Below are 16801 nucleotides of genomic sequence, written 5' to 3' on the forward strand. Positions count from 1 at the left end.
GTTTTGATTTACTTGGGCTAAATCTTCCATATTTTTTTTATTTATGTTATGAGCGGCACCCTCTCGTTGTAAATTCTTTTCTTCCTCTGCTACTTTCCATTTCATAAATGGCCGCTTCCCGCACATTTTTAATCTGGCCTGAACACGAGAGCTATGTTTACCCGAATGAGTTCTATCGTCTGCTTCATTGTCCTCGTAATTTAATAACAGCCCCTCCTCATTTGTCCATTGTGTTGCAAAATTTTCGACTATTTTATCGGTGTTTATGTTGGTCTCGGTAATTGTAATACCCAATTACTTGATTTCACGTTATTTCACGTTTCGCTGGCAATGTGTGCCGTCTGTGGTATTTTCGACGTCTATAATAAAAAACGTTCTCTAGTACTTCCTACTGCCACTCAGGCAATTTCTGTATTTTTGACATACACTGCAGAGCCTTAAAAATTATTATCAGTGATGTGACATATATCTAAAAGTATTTCAAGCGCAGCGTACAGGTCACACGCAAATAAATATGAACAGGAACTCGTATTTAATGAGGCGCAAATACTAATAGTCTTAGATCCTCTTTAATGAGTTAAAATACACAATTGTATGCAAGTGTTACCCTGTTCCCTATGACAGTTCTGCGAAATACCGTGTTGCTAATTTAAAATACAGTCATCATTCTGAAGTATCCTACTGCGGTGAAGTAACTGATACCAAAGTCAATAAATATTTAAGAGCTGTATCCTCCTACGCGGGAAAGCTGGTAGGAGCTTTTATTACGAAATGAATACATATCACTTGGGATGGTGGCGTCATTCCTTTGACACAAATGCGCTGACAGAAGAATGTGCACGGATACGAAATGTCGTACTAACGTATGGAGTACTGTATTTTACGGATCCAGAAGGTAGGAAAGAGCATTCTATAAGCAGAAGAAGCTGCTTACGTCATCGACTTGTGCTGGAACATCTTTTGAGCTAAGAGTTCTTTGTCGGCCTAGGTTGATTTTGTTATGTTAAATTCCTGGTGATTAACAGTACATGTATCTTCTCTTACCGTACCAAGGACATCCTGAACAACCTAAATTGATAAACAGTTCGAGTCTTCTGTTAATCATCTCGTCGAAATATATTTTCTGAATTATTGGGGTGAATTTTGCCTGGCGAATTTAAAGCACCATACAACCAGTTACATACGGCTCATCAGTTTATAGGAAGATAAGTCTGAAATAGATCGAAAATTTCAGGATTAGCAACAGCAAACATTCCTCACAATTCTGTCTCAAAAGGAACAACGAGTGGCAAATAAAGTATATCATTCTCATTATGACACAAAAAGTGAGTATGCATACTTATCTACTCAGATGTAATAGCAGGAAGGAGAACTGTTAATGCAGATTCACTAAAATAAAACCTCTAACCTTTCCTGTTGGCAAGGGCAAGCACACTTCAAACACCTTTGGACAGCATGATGCAATAAGTTGTGTCACAATGAAGACTGCAACTCAGTACTTGAAGTGCTGAATGTTCAGGGCGTCTTCTTGTTTATTCTATTGTATTCGTTTTGTAGAGCTTAAGGAATGTAAGATTTTCAATAGCTCCGTCTTCGTAAGCACACAGAGGAGGAAAGATGTGCGCAATGTCAGACACACACTGATACACTTCAAAGATTCCTGTCAACACATTCTTCCTGCCAGACAGACTTATAGCTCAATGGTGCGATGGTTTTAAAAGTGAAATTCATAGCACTGTTATTACGTAGACCTAAACAAAACTGTAGAATGGTACATAAAACGTTATACTTTCCACAGTGTACTTAAGCAAGAAAACTCCGCGTGGAATTTGTTAGTTGACTACCAATCATTTTGAGTGAAAGTACCGCAGAGGATTGGGGTACAAAAAGTCAGTTCACAAGGAGATTGTTCTAGTAATGATACTGAAGACTTTGTGTGTTCAAGGACATTTATTCTACACTAGGGAAAGTATGCAAAGGCATGTTGCTATACGCTCTTATCCAACGCCAGATAAATCAGATGCACAATTCGTCGATGAACTAGTAAGGTTGCAGTTACTGATCAGCGTAGCTGTGGAATGACTTTTAGTTCAAAATGAATGATAGGTGGCACATGATATCTTCATCCTCTGCTTGTGAAGGTGTACTGTTGTTAAAGACCTTTCCATCACGCATATTTGCAAGAAGTGTAATGATAATTACACATTTCGATTACCAGGCTATTTCGTTGTATAAACATAGTTTATTTTGTCGTCAATGAGTGATTTTCACTCATAACTATAAAGAAATTTCTTTAGACTATCCGTCACTTCCTGACTGTCGTTGCTTATTTGGTAATAAATTAAGCGATAACACTCTAAGGGACAGCCGAAAGAACTTCTTATTTGTATGGGACACTGATGGAAGGCAGTAAAGTCATTAATTCGTAGCAATGTTCCTTGGAACTAGTAGGAATTACTTACTGAGCTGAAAAATTGTGTGCTCTTACACCTATTTATCACTTATTCCAAGGAGTAGTAATCTGCTTTGGTCACTGTACTAGACCATTGGACATAACAGACGTAGCGGTGAGCACAATTCGTGTAGTTAGTAGTGGTGTTATAGAAAGTCGTAAGATTGATCCGAATAACGAGTCAACATGATGCACGCGAGCTGTTAGCCATCTTCGTGCCGTTGCTCCAAGACATCTCATCGTCAGCCAAGATTACAAGGTAATCACGCTTCGAATGGGTAAGGTAAGCACCTATTGCTGATCGTCGGCTTTCGTAGGACGTATGATGACTACAGTTCCTCTCAGATTGTCAACTACGACCATCATAAATCTTGTTGTGGAAAATATGTCAAGAGCAAGAACAAGCTTTTCCCTTACAGCTCATAGTCTTGCAGGTGCTGAAAGAAAATGGAGAAAAAAAAAGTGGTCGAAAATTATATTTAGTGGTGAGATCAGGCTGTGCCTTGGAGCCAGTGATGGTTCACTGGTCTCAAGCAAGTGAGCGGTAACCACGGGAGACAACCAGCTACATGCGGAACAAACTTCGACGTCAAGGCGGGAGGGACCGTAGCTTACGACACCTATTCACCTCTGACAAAAAATAGACGTGTTCCCGTTACTTCCCTGGCAGGGAGAAGATCTTTTTACACAGGACACAGCTTGTGCACACACTTTCTGCGTCACCCAGCACTCTCCAAGATCGCTGGTCAATTCCCTTGGACATCACGATCAAAGTACGTGTTCTGTACCGAATATGTGTGGCTCAGATGGGACGCGGATGTACGAGGAACGTTCAATAAGAAACGCAACACATTTTTTTTTTCTGGAAGCAGGTTGGTTCTGTCCAGGATACACCATATCATTCTTCACTCTTTTGGCTACAATATTCTATCTACTACGTGATCTTCTTTCAATGCGTTGGCCTTACGCCACCTAACTAGGAACGCCTGTATGCCCGCATGGCACCACTCCACTGGTCGACATCGAAGCCAACATCTTGCTGCTTCAATAAGCTCCACAACAGCCTCGCAACGTGCAAGAAATCCCACTGAGATGATGATTCGTTGCTCTTTATGGTTTTGTGTTACGAGTCGAAGAACAGAGTGGGCTCACACCTATGAGTACCCCATCTGGTGGACGAATGTGTCAGCACTATCAACAGCGAGGTATTTGATTGTGATCCGTCGATCACCTCGAATGAAAGAGTCCGCACGTCCTGGCATTGCGGGAGTCACACCTGTGTGCGGCCGGCCAGCACGCGGGAGTTCTGACAGGTTCTTGCAACTTTCGTGCGATGATAGGTGCCTCGTTCAACGACTCACCGTGCTTTTGTTCACTGTTGGGTCTCCGCAGACATTGTGCAAGCATCTATGAATAACTGAAGTGCTGTCGCTTCCCACCAAAATGAACTTAATTACATCTCTCTCCTAGCTCCACGATCTGTCGGAACTTAATGAAACTACAAGTATAGGAGCTGAAGCGGGAATATTCCACTATGTCTCACAACAAATTCCGAATTTTTTCAACTGAAAGTGGCCGAGAAAAAAATGTTGCATTACTTATTGAACGCCCCTCATACTACTGACGTAGTTCACTTGATTGGTTCCGTCAGTGTATGAGAATACACTAATGAGCTAAAATGATTTGACTACTGCCAAACGGACGGCCGCAGTGGTCGAGCTGTTCTAGGCGCTTCAGTCCGGAACCGCGCGACTCCTACGGTCGCAGGTTCGAATTCTGACTCGGGCATGGATGTGTGTGATGTCCTTAGGTTAGTTAGGTTTAAGTAGTTCTAAGTTCTAGGAGACTGATAATAACCTCAGATGTTTAGTCCCATAGTGCTCAGAGCCATTTGAACCAAACACTTTTGACGCTACAGGAGCGTGACGCGATAAGAAAAGGATGTAAGCGGGACAGAGACCTACAATTCTAGTGACGACATGGGCCACAAATGGAAAAAAAAATGGTTCAAATGGCTCTGAGCACTATGGGACTTAACTTCTAAGGTCATCAGTCCCCTAGAACTTAGAACTACTTAAACCTAACTAACCTAAGGACATCACACACATCCATGTCCGAGGCAGGATTCGAACCTGCGACCGCAGCGGTCGCGCGGTTCCAGACTGTAGTGCCTAGAGCCGCTCAGCCACTCTGGCCGGTACACATGGAAAACTCAGTGACATAAGCGACTCTGATAAAGGGCGTTTGATATGGCCCGGCGCCTGGGACATGCATCTCGGAAACGGCGCAGGTGGTCCGCTGCTCAATGCTACTGTCCTGGGCACCTATGCAGAGCGGTTGCTCTACGGTGAGACCATGAATACGCCACAGGATGTAGGAGGACCACACCATATAACGGAACATCGAGGTCGGACGCTTTCCTCCTCTGTAAGGCAAGCTAAGCGGGGATCTGTGGCAGATATCACGACAGGGTTCAATGCTGGCGCAGACACAAGTATTTCAGATCCCACCTATCAGCACCTATCAGCACGCACGTTGTTGAACGCGAGTCTCCGCAGTAGCCGCTTCCTACCTGTCTCCATGTTGACCCAAAGACGTCAGTTACGATCGAACTGGGCATCGTATTATAGTAACTTGAACTTGGGTCTATGAAAATGTTTCGCGTAGTCGGATTAATCATTCTTCTTGTTGCAACAGGTTGATGGTCGTTTCTGGATATGCCGTCATCGAGATTGCTCGAAAGATGCAACACGCCACGGCGTTAGGCTGGAGGGGAGTCTTTATTACGGTACGTCAGACATTAGCCTTGTGTTCCACTGAACCTGTGCTAGTAATCGAGGTTCCCACGACAGTTGTGGCCTACGTGAAGATTATTGCGGACCACCTGCTGCCTTTCGTGCTTGATGACTATGGCATCTTCTAGCAGGTCACAAGGCCAGAATAGTGTTACAGACTTTTTAGGAGCGGGGTAGTGAACTCGTGTTGATGTCTTGACCACCAAATTCGCGTGATAGGAACACAGTGGAACGCTTGTGGGACGCTATCGGCAGCAGCTACACACCCACAAACCATCGGTCCGTTATTTACCGGAACTACGTAACCTGTGCGTTGAAATCTGGTGGCGCATACCTCTGGGAGTCTACCTGGGATTTGTGAAATCCATGCAACGCAAAATCGCTGCTGTATTGATTTCGAAGCAGATGGTCGTAGTGTTTTGGCTCATTAGCATACCTTTACAATGATGTATATGAGGAACTGTAATGTAGTTAGTGGCTACGAAAGAAATCAAGATCTTTGTCGAAGACCACCTTCGAACAGATTCATCAACCCGTGATTTGTATGACATTCAGTGTAAAACGTGTATAGTCTATGCCATTTACATTTGCAGTATTTTGTGGGGATTACATGTGCGAAGTTAACACTGTCAGTTGGATAGGAATATTAACACAGAGTAGATATCACGAAAAGTCGATATCTTTTTTTAAGACTAAGTTCGAAATGAAGTTTTAACCGGTCACGTAGACGCAAAAAAATTCTCCAGTTTCAACTTTACAAATACTAGGTTCGATCAACGAATAGCTCATCTAAAATTGTTTGCACATTGCGATTTCTCAAAAGTACCAGTGAGCTTTATGGAAAAAATTAATATCTGTATACCAGAAATTTGGTTTGTATTCCATTATATCCAAAAGCAGAAGATTGAAGGAACTGGAGAAATTGTAGACACACCCAGCTCCAAATCTTTCGTTTCACGCTGTCTCTGGGAGCGTCCAATGCTACCAAGTTATTTCCGATAACAGTGTTCTCTTGAGCTAATATACCATCATGTCAGACACGTACGGTTTCCATTGAGGTCTGCGTATGTTGATCGTCTCGGACGTACTTGGGGTATCAACAGCCACTGCATCTCTGCGCCCGACAACGTTCAACGTACAGGTTTAATGGGGAAACTTGGCCTGTTAAGCACAATAGTGGAGGATTCATTAACTTATTAACAGGGAGAGAAGGCCATTAAAAGAGTATTGTTATATCTTAACAAAACAGCTTTCGGAAATGACTGCTGTGATTAATGTGCGCCCAGGGAACGTAGTGTTAATGAAACTAGTGTGTCGGGAACAGCATAAATAAAAATTTGTTCATGAATTGTTGTAGGCAAGCCTTTTGTATCCAAGGTGATTCAGGTGCCCCTCCCCATGCGTATTATGCAGTCCGCAAAGCCTTCAGATACCACGAGCAAGGTTTTCATACACACACACACACACACACACACACACACACACACAAACACACACACACACATATTATATATATATATATATATATATATATATATATATCTGGCTTGCTATGAGCCTACACTAGTCCTACAGCAAAAATGACCTGGATCTTTCTATAGGAAATTTAATGTTTTCGATAGAGACAGTAGTTTATTATTATTCAAGGAAAAAAGTACAAAAGAGATCTTAAAGCACGTTTCTCTTGAATAACTTCAAAAAGTGTGGCCTCCAGCGAAAACGCATCCCAGTACAAAATTTAATATTAGATTAAATTTTCTACAAAAAAGTCCTGTTTTATTTTTTTGTAGGACTAATAGTTTGCACGAAGTAAGCAAGAGAATATGAAAATCAAGCCCATTGTTTCTGAAGGCACTGCAGGTTGCATAAAACCTATCGGTAGGGTCAGCTGAATCACCCAGTAAAGTATAACGCAAACATTAGTGGTTGACATATGGTTCTAGATCATATCATTAGAGAGTGCAGGCTACGACTGGGGAAGTCGTTACAGAAGAAGCCCAAGCTAGATTGGTTGAGGGAAAAGGTAGATATCCTAACATTCGCCTTAATCGATTTAAGACCATAGAAAGCAATTGTACTGAGAAATGAGCCTACTCTCACAATTAATTTCCCCAACTGAATTGAAAAATGCAAAGCACACACTTGACGTTACTGAGCAACGGGAAAATAGGATGCTACTCCCTTCCGCAGGACGTGTTAACGTATTTAAAACGTATGTCGAAAGGTACTAGTCACTACCTTCGTATATTTGCCAAACGCTATGGAGTTTCTGGAATAATTTGATAAACCATATCTGACATCTCGTTGCGAGACGCTTCGGCAGATTTTACTAGTAATCATACGTAGATTGTTTTTATTCCGGCAGCGCTTAATTGAGAGAATGTTTACTGTCGGCATCAGCGCGTGTGTATCGTACTTTGCCTGGTAAGACTTTTGAAGGTGTCGTATCTGATATTAATGCTCCGTCGATTCGCATTTCATAGATCTTATGTCACCAACGACATCTGCTTTTAAGTAGGGCATAGATGTGTGATGTCCTTAGGTTGGTTAGGTTAAAGTAGTTCTAAGTCTAGGGGACTGATGACCTCAGATGTTAAGTCCCATAGTGCTCAGAGCCATTTGAATCATTTTTTTAAATAGGTTCTACTTTTTAAGAAAATAAGCAGTCTTAATCACCACACCAATTGCCACCATCATAGCCTTCGAAGTTTCTTATTCTTTGGAAGTAGCCCCACATGAGTTTCTTCATTTATTGTACTTGCTCCACTGACACACACACACACACACACACACACACACACACACACACACACACACACACACGAGGTCGGGCATGCATATCATCGGGTAGTAAATGGACGTGAAAAGAAAGACCATTTTGAAAACAACATAGCTACATACACCACTGTTACCATTATTCCAGATGATATAACAGCGCTACGCCGTAATTTCAATGTATAGAATACTGTGTTAGAATGATTAAGGTGGAGGATCTGATTCCAGGGATGGGCGTGTTTATTACTATCAGTTCTTGCCTAAGCCACAGATATCCCACAAATACGCAATACAGACTCTTCAGTGGTAAATGTAACGATTGGTCACATAAGGTAGATGCATTCATGAAGAGTTAAACTGTAATTACTCCAAAACTTATTAACGTTGAGGTGTTGAACATCATTTAACAATTAACACTATTTTCAGCACCAGCGGCCACAAATGCCGGATAACAAGTGTCAAATGGTATTTCTGTGGCTTTTATTTTCTACCGAAAATATGCACAGTACGAACTTTTGTTACGTTTCTCTACTGCCGTTACGCAAGAAATCGAAGTGTGAAGTCCGAGCGGGCGAAATTTTCTTCACTTAATATACAGTGTGACTTTTCCATGCATACTGAAACGTCGCTCGCAGAAAATACAGACAATATCGAGGAAAAAACTGCTTTCCCATTCTTTTTTGTTTGGTTGCCATATAACGTCAAAGTTTCTTGTTTAGTGGAAGGGCCTTCGAAAACTGCCAGTGGCTGGAACAGACAGCTGTTCGCGGACGTTGGAAGAGGCACACGCGAATACAAGTACAAGGATTACGCTGCGGACCAATTACTGGTGAAGGACGATGCTCACAGAGACACTACTTCTGTTTCACTTGGTTCACTATTGGAACTTTTGGGGTTTTCATTGTCCATTTTGAGACAAACGATCTTTATTCAGACCAAACAGTCTCGCTAAATCTTAATGATGTGATGTTCTACACATGAGTCAGTTTTAGGTTAGTCTCGTTTGTCGTTCGTGAGTTACTTTCAAGTATCAGTACTGAATGCATGACAAATGTTGCATAACTTTTTTATTCCTTTCAGCATTACTTCTACATCATTTATCGCAATTTATTCAATGACCATATACAAGTAACGCCGTCATCAGAGTCAGTAATAGAAACGAGAGACATATACTGAGTTGACAAGTCATGGGACAGCGATATGCACATATACAAATGGCGGTAGTCTCACGTACACAAGGATTAAAAGGGCAGTGCGTTGCCGGAACTGTCATTGGGGCTCAGGTGATTCATAAGAAAATTTTCCTACGCGATTATGGCCACACGACAGGATTTAACGGACATAGAACGTGGAAAGATACTTCAGGCTAGACCCATGGAAAATACCAGCCCTGAAATCGTTAGGGCATTTAATATTCCGAGATTCACAGTGTCAAGAGCGTGCCGAGAATACCACATTTCAGGCATTACCTCCCGCCACGCCGTGACCGATGGCCTTCACTTAACGACCGACAGCAGCGGCGTTCGCGTCGAGTTATCAGAGCTAACAGACAAACAACACGCGTGCAATAACCGCAAAAATCAATGTGGGACGTCCCACGAATGTATCCATTAGGACGGTGAGGTGAAATTTAGTGTTTTAAAAATGGCTCTGAGCACTATGGGACTTACATCTGTGGTCATCAGTCTCCTAGAACTTAGAACTACTTAAAACTAAGTAACATAAGTACATCACACACATACATGCCCGAGGCAGGATTCGAACCTGCGACCGTAGCAGTCTCGAAATTTAGTGGTAATGGGCTAAGTCAGCAAAAGACCGACACGGGTGCCTTTGCTAACAGCATGACGTCACCTGCAGCGCCTCACCTGGGGCTGGCGACCTTATCGGTCGCAACATAGACGACTGGAAAATGTAGGACTGCTTAGATGAGTCCCGTTTTCAGTTGGTAAGAGCTGACGATAGGCTTCGAGTCTGGTGCAGCCCACACGAATGCTTGGACCTAAGTTGTCAACAGGGCACTGTGCAAGCTGGCGGTGGTTCCATGATGGTGTGGGCTGTCTTTACATGGAATGGACTTAGTCCTCTAGTCCAGCAACCGATCATTTACTGGAATTGGTTATTTTCAGCTGCTTGGAGACCATTCGCAGCCATCCATGGAATTCGTGTTTCCAAACAACGTTGCGCTTTGTAACAGTGTCACTGTCGTTCGCGAATGGTTTGTAGACCATTCTGGACTATTCGAGTGGGTGATCTAGACACCCATTTCGCCCAACATGAATCCTATCGAACATGTGTGGCACATAATCGAGAGGTCATCGTATGCGCAGAGCCTCGCACAGAACACACTTTCGCAGTTACGGACGGCTATGCAGTCAGCATGGCTCAGTATTTCTGCAGGGAACTTCCAACGACTGATTGAATTCGTACCATGTCGAACTGCTGCACTAGTCCGGACAAAAGAGGTCCGACACGATATTAGGAGGTATCTCATGACTTTTGCCACTTCAATGTAAATCCTCCACCGCGAGGATGTGTACTTCGACGTTCCATCAATAAATTCAGACTTACAGAATTCCATGAATTGGTCAAAGTGCAACGAAAGGTGAGTTCTATTGCTAAGGAAACCCACCATAGGTGGCCATGTTGAATCATTAGTAAAGACACTGTTTCGCACAGAGAACTACAGTTTTCAAATCAGTTAATACTAAAGGGCAGATAATATCCAAGATCGGTTTAACGAGGACGCAAATGGAGTAATACGTCTCCGTAAATCATAAGACTCGTACGATTTGAAAAATATGGAGGCACTGTGATCTGTAAAAAATGTTAATTGTACACATCAGGTCATAGATAGAAAATTATAAGGGCATCGTTCCGATTTGTGCTTCGAAAACTAGTTGATCACATCTCAGCAATTATACATCGAATACCTTGATGTTTGAGATTTTTGTGAACGACGCATGTAGTCCTACACCATATGGATATGCGATTAATTTCACAATAATCAGTGAAGAGGCAGTTTTAGTTCTCCCTCTCTTCGTCACCTCCCACGATTTTCGTAAAGCATTTCACGATAAACGCACAATCATTTCAGTTTCGGCAGTGTCTAACTGGTGACGCTGAAAGCCGTCCACCCCTGGCATCGCCCAGCGGGCCCTCAGGCACAGCAGTAGCCTGCAGCAGCGGGTTTCTTACTGGAGCTCCGCTTTCCGCAACGTCAGTCTGCCAATAAGGGACGTCCGATTAAGGACGCAGATTTAATATCGGCCGGCGATAGACCATCCATCACCCCGCCTGTAGGCTTGTAGCAGAGCGCGGGAGGGGAGAACGCAGGCGGGCGGCTCTTTTTCTGGACCCCACGGCTGGCCAGCTGCCTGCGAAAACTCTGACGGGAAAGATTACCTTACCAGTACATTAATTAGCCGCGTTTGCGGCGCACTGGTGACAGGCTCCGCAGGCGGCACCTTTAAGGAGGACACGACTCGCCTGCCTCCCACACCGAGAGCTTGGCGCCTTCTTTCCCATCGCTGCAGTAATTGAACGCATTGGTGCAATAATTAGATATGCCCACTTTTTGCCGAAAATGAGACTTCACTACCGTTGCTCTATCGCATGGTACAATAATGATGCCTGTCCGTGGGGTCGGTTCAGAATTACATTACCAAAGTCAGGTGTTAGGGGCAAGGACCAGACGTGTTAGGAATTAGAATTATATTAATACCCTCAGCTGCTAACGGGCGTTGATGTATATCAGCGGGGACAGGTGAAAATGTGTGCCCCGACCGGAACTCGAACCCGGGATCTCCTGCTTTCATGGCAGACGCTCTATCCATCTGAGCCACCGAGGGCACAGAGGATACCGCGACTGCAGGGACTATCTCGCGCGCGCCTCCCGCGAGACCCATATTCTCACCTTGTATGTCCACACACTACATTCGGACATGTCAGAAAGAACAGACACCATATCCATATAAGTATATAGTCTGGCAATACCGGCCATGACCTTCTTCCTCTGTGCGGATGCACACATGTTCCCCGAACTCTTACGGGACTTGGTAAGAATGTCTTCCACGAGTAATGAGTGTGTTGGGGTGGGACACTACGCAGGTAGTGTGTCGGCATACAAGGTCAGAATGTGGGTCTCGCGGGAGGCGTGCGCGAGATATTCCCTGCAGTCGCGCTAGTCTCTGTGCCTTCGGTTGCTCAGATAGATAGAGCGTCTGCCATGTAAGCAGGAAATCCCGGGATCGACTCCCGGTCGGGGTACACCTGTCCCCGTTGATATATATCAACGCCCGTTAGCCGCTGAAGGTATTGATATAATTCTAATTTTGTTCTAGACGGCTGTAGGTCATCAATGGTGTGTGTTCTTTCAGACATGTCCGAAAGAACAGACACCATATCCATATAAGACGTGTTAGAGGTTTGCTTTGTCGTTGCACCACACGGTACTCATATTCTGGCATGTGGAATACATCCAAGAAGTTTACCTTGGTTGATGTTACCATCTATTTTTACACTTCTTGTTGCACCCAAAAACCTGTTTCGATGTGCAGATAATGAGAAGTTTCCAGTTTGAAAGTACAGATTCTTTGAGTAACCCGCTGCAAACAAGCATGTAATTCGCGGTAGGGCATCATAATTATCACACCTCATCATTTATGATTTCGTCATATGTTGTGGAATATGTTTATGAGTTTAAAGTTGCACGACAGTGGCACTTGTCACGGAAAGTCAGTAACACACGACTTCTGACGCTCTTTATAACCCTTTCCTTGTAATTTCCCATCATCTACCACCTTCTGTTCCTCCTCATTATTCCTGTGTTTGGTTACTTGCCGAATTTCTTCTGAATTTATTATCTTCTTGACTCTCTTTCTTCCTTCTTGTGACGTAGGACCACAGCAATACCTGCGCCATCTACCTAACCGTCTAAGTTTCACAGCGGTCGCTCCTGATAAACTACAACAATTTCGATTGCTATTGTAACCGCTAAAATACAAATCGAAGGTCGAAACATGGAATACAGCTTGTCAAGGGAGATGACTAAAGTTGAAGGCTGCCTCCACACATCCTAAACCTGTGAGCAGTTATTGTAAAGTCACGGAAAATTTCGTCGGTATTTCGAAGATCTTACTCTGTTTACATTTTATTGTCAACCGGATTTCCACTTTAAACACCATCATCTTAAGGTTTTCGGTCCAGGAAGCCGAAAGCCTGTTCACAACGAAATTTAAAACAAATATTATTGTCGAACATTAATACAATATATTTCAGTTTCTGATAAGCTATTGCAAATGTACTCTGCTACATCTTAAACAGATTGTTTTTCCAGATAATAGACCGCCAACTTCTCCAACACAGGAACAGATAATCACCATCTAGCGTTCTAAATGGCGAAAATTAATAAATCTGACATATAAACACTAAGAGGCCATTAAATAAGGAATGCAAAAATAGCTATAGGTTATTTAACCACTGCGGTCTTTGATAGTCATCCTAGAGGAGGGGTTAATAATGTAAAAATAAATATATCTATTTTTTGATACCATAAAGTTAATCCCGTTATAACTTAGGCAATAAGAATACTGGTGTTTCAAAAAGAATTACCTGGATTCAAAAGCCTATATTTATTGATAAAAATATACTACAAACATGTGATGGATTGGAAAACACTCATAAAATTTTAATGTTTTGACTGTGCTATTACAAATTCTGTGTGTGTCCCCCAACAGCACCGCGAACAACATCTAGGGGATGGCTAAATTCGTCATAAAGTTTACACAGTATGTACGCTTTTAGAGAAGTTATGGCGACTGTTATTCTATTCTTCACTTCTATGTCACGAGGTGAAGGGAAGATGAACACACTTTCCTGTGGAAATGTCCTGCGATCTTGCAAGCCTTGATGCAGAGCAGTCTCTCGGGCTTCCGTGCGCCCTACTCAGCGTTGAACTATAGTACCTTCAAATGCTGCAGAGGCGGCTTCTTCCACAATTTCAGGACTCCGATGACTTCATTTTCCATCAGGATGGAGCTCCACCACACTGGCTCAACACCAGACGTCAGTTTCTCAGTGACACTCTGCCTCAACGCTGGAAGGACGCACGGGAACCCGAGACACTGCCCTCCTTTCTTAGCCTCCAAGATCGCCAGAGATTTGTTCTTGTGGGCAATATATGAAGGAAAGAGTGTTGATCCCCCGTTTACCTCGTGACAGAGAAGTAGTGTTGAACAGAATAACAGCTGCCATACCTTCTCTTAAACTGGATACGTCGTGTAAAGTTTATGACGTGTCGTCTAGATGGTACTCATGCTGCTGCTGCTGCTGGTTGACACATAGAGCAAGTGTAATAGAATAGCTAATACTTTAAGATTTTGTGTGTATTTTGGAATTCTTCCCATGTCTGTATTGTTTTTATCAATAAATATGGAGTTTTGAAATCAGGTCATTCTTTTTGAAACTCCCTGTTCTTCAGCACATTCCCGTACACCCTTATCGTGTGAGACTAGACGATACTCTGTTGTCCTAAGCAGCATCAAAATAAATTCCAGTTTACAGGTAATACAAACTAACTTCTATTTACAAATTTGTAACAGAAAATTGGTTTTCATTGCTCGATTTGAAACCAATAGGACATTTGACAACACCACATTCGACAAATGTTTATTTTTAAACTTCAGCCTTAGTAGTGTTGGAGTGTCACTCCAAATACGCCATGACATGGGTTAGCATCTGCGTGTACTGTCTCCTGCGATATGTCATCCGCATCCGTAACCTGAGAAGAATTTCTGTGCGTTCTAGATGAGAGCGTTTCGACAATTTTTTTCTTTCGCTGTGGTAACGTAGCTACCGTGGTTGTGGTCTTAGAGACTGTCACTGACGCATTAGATATCATATTCGCTTACCTTTATTCATTACGACATTTGTATACGGTTGCCATCAACCACTTGAAACAAAAACATGTGTGTAAAAAACCCTACGACAAGATCGCAAACTTTCTTTATTGACTACTGGTTTCGGCTCACTGACGAGTCATCTTCAGATCAATCTAAAATTTTGTTCAGAGAGCAACAGTCATTACACATCGTATTCTTGGAGCTTACTCGTGCGAGTTAAGTAAACCATACACGCATAACGGGAAAACGTTAAAAAGTGACTCAATAAAAGCATGCAGAAATATAAATCTTGAGAGCTATGAAATACCTCACCTAAAATGAAAAATCGTAATTTGTTATATAGACGAAAATTACGTGTTTAATCACTAATCAAATATTCTTACAGTGCCCAAATTGCCAGACATGCGTTGATTAGTGATTAACGTTGTCAATTCGCACAATCAACTACGATTTTTCATTTTAGGTAACGTCTTTCTTATCAATCATCATATATTTCTGTATGTTTCTATCGTGTCACGTCTTAATGTCTTTTACTTTATGACTGTGTGGTTTATTTAACTAGGGAGATTCAGCTTTAAGGATACGACGATGTGTAATGTTTTTTCAGCACTGAATAACATTTTAGATTGATTTGATTTTAAATTGATTGAGCCGAAACTGGTAATCAAGATGGGAAATTTACGATCTTGACGTAGGATTTTCATCGAGACGTGTCTCAAATCAACAGACCCCGTATCTCCTCAGTGACAATGTCATAGACTAACACTTGAAATAAATCTTCGTTTGCTGCTTCTTGTATGAGATAGATAAAGTGACAAGGAAAACGATGTGTCTGACCGAGATTCGAACTCCGATCAATACGACTCGCAGGCAGCGCGCTACGAATTACGCCGTCCGAGGGCAACTTACTGACCCACTAAGACTTTCAGTCTGTCATGAGAGTAATCCTGTTCCCTTCGAAACTCCGCAGAATGAAGGAGTCAGGGTTTATTGCGCAAAGTAGTGTTCATTTACAGGACTGTCGAACACTCACTGGAAATTGTCGGATCCATTATAATATAGCGGAGTATGCATTCCGAGCGATTTACAATGGAGTGACAAGATAGAATTAATGGTAGGAACGAACGTGCCAAACTGAGGTTGACTGGGAAAATCGTGAGGAGGTGGAGTCTCCCGACGAAGGAGGTGGCTCACTAAATCCTTCAGTATTGCTCGTTAGCCTGGCAACCTTCCGAGATAGGAGTGAGAAAAGAAACAGAGAATATCCAAAGAAGAACAGCACGTTTCTTGATTTGTTGATATAGTAAATGCGAAAGCGTCATGTAGACGCTCGTCCAAAGCATTGTCGAAAGGAACAATAGGCAAGTTGTATCCCCCTCGCTTAGCAATTTGCCGCGCAGCTACAGAAGCGGACCACGTTCTGTATCACGGTGTGCCTTACTGTTAAAATTCAGAGAACTTACGTTACTGAGAGAGTCAACAAAAATATATCCTACTCCTACACTTATCTCGGAAAAAGGCCCTGAAGATCAAATTGGTGAGATTAGAATTCGTACGGGAGCTTATCAAAATTACACTACTGGCCATTAAAATTGCTACACCACGAAGATGACGTGCCACAGACGCGAAATTTAACCGACAGGAAGACGATGCTGTGCTATGCAAATGATTACCTTTTCAGAGCATTCATACAAGATTGGCGCCGATGGTGACACTTACAACGTGCTGACATGATGAAAGTTTCCAACCGATTTCTCATACACTAACAGCAGTAGACCGGCTTTGCCTGGTGAAACGTTGTTGTGATGCCTCGTGTAAGGAGGAGAAATGCGTACCATCACGTTTCCAGCTTTGATAAATGGCGGATTGTAGCCTAT

The 16801-nt window shown here is 42.7% G+C and overlaps 1 non-coding gene across 1 annotated transcript; it reads right to left on the bottom strand.

The window, feature by feature from the left end:
* Positions 1 to 11799: 11799 nt before the first annotated feature.
* On the bottom strand, positions 11800 to 11874 carry Trnas-uga. The gene has a single exon. It is a non-coding gene; the product is annotated as a tRNA-Ser (tRNA).
* Positions 11875 to 16801: the final 4927 nt, after the last annotated feature.

The sequence above is a fragment of the Schistocerca americana genome, chromosome 4, assembly GCF_021461395.2.
Source record: "Schistocerca americana isolate TAMUIC-IGC-003095 chromosome 4, iqSchAmer2.1, whole genome shotgun sequence".
NCBI classification, from domain to species: Eukaryota; Metazoa; Arthropoda; class Insecta; order Orthoptera; family Acrididae; genus Schistocerca; species Schistocerca americana.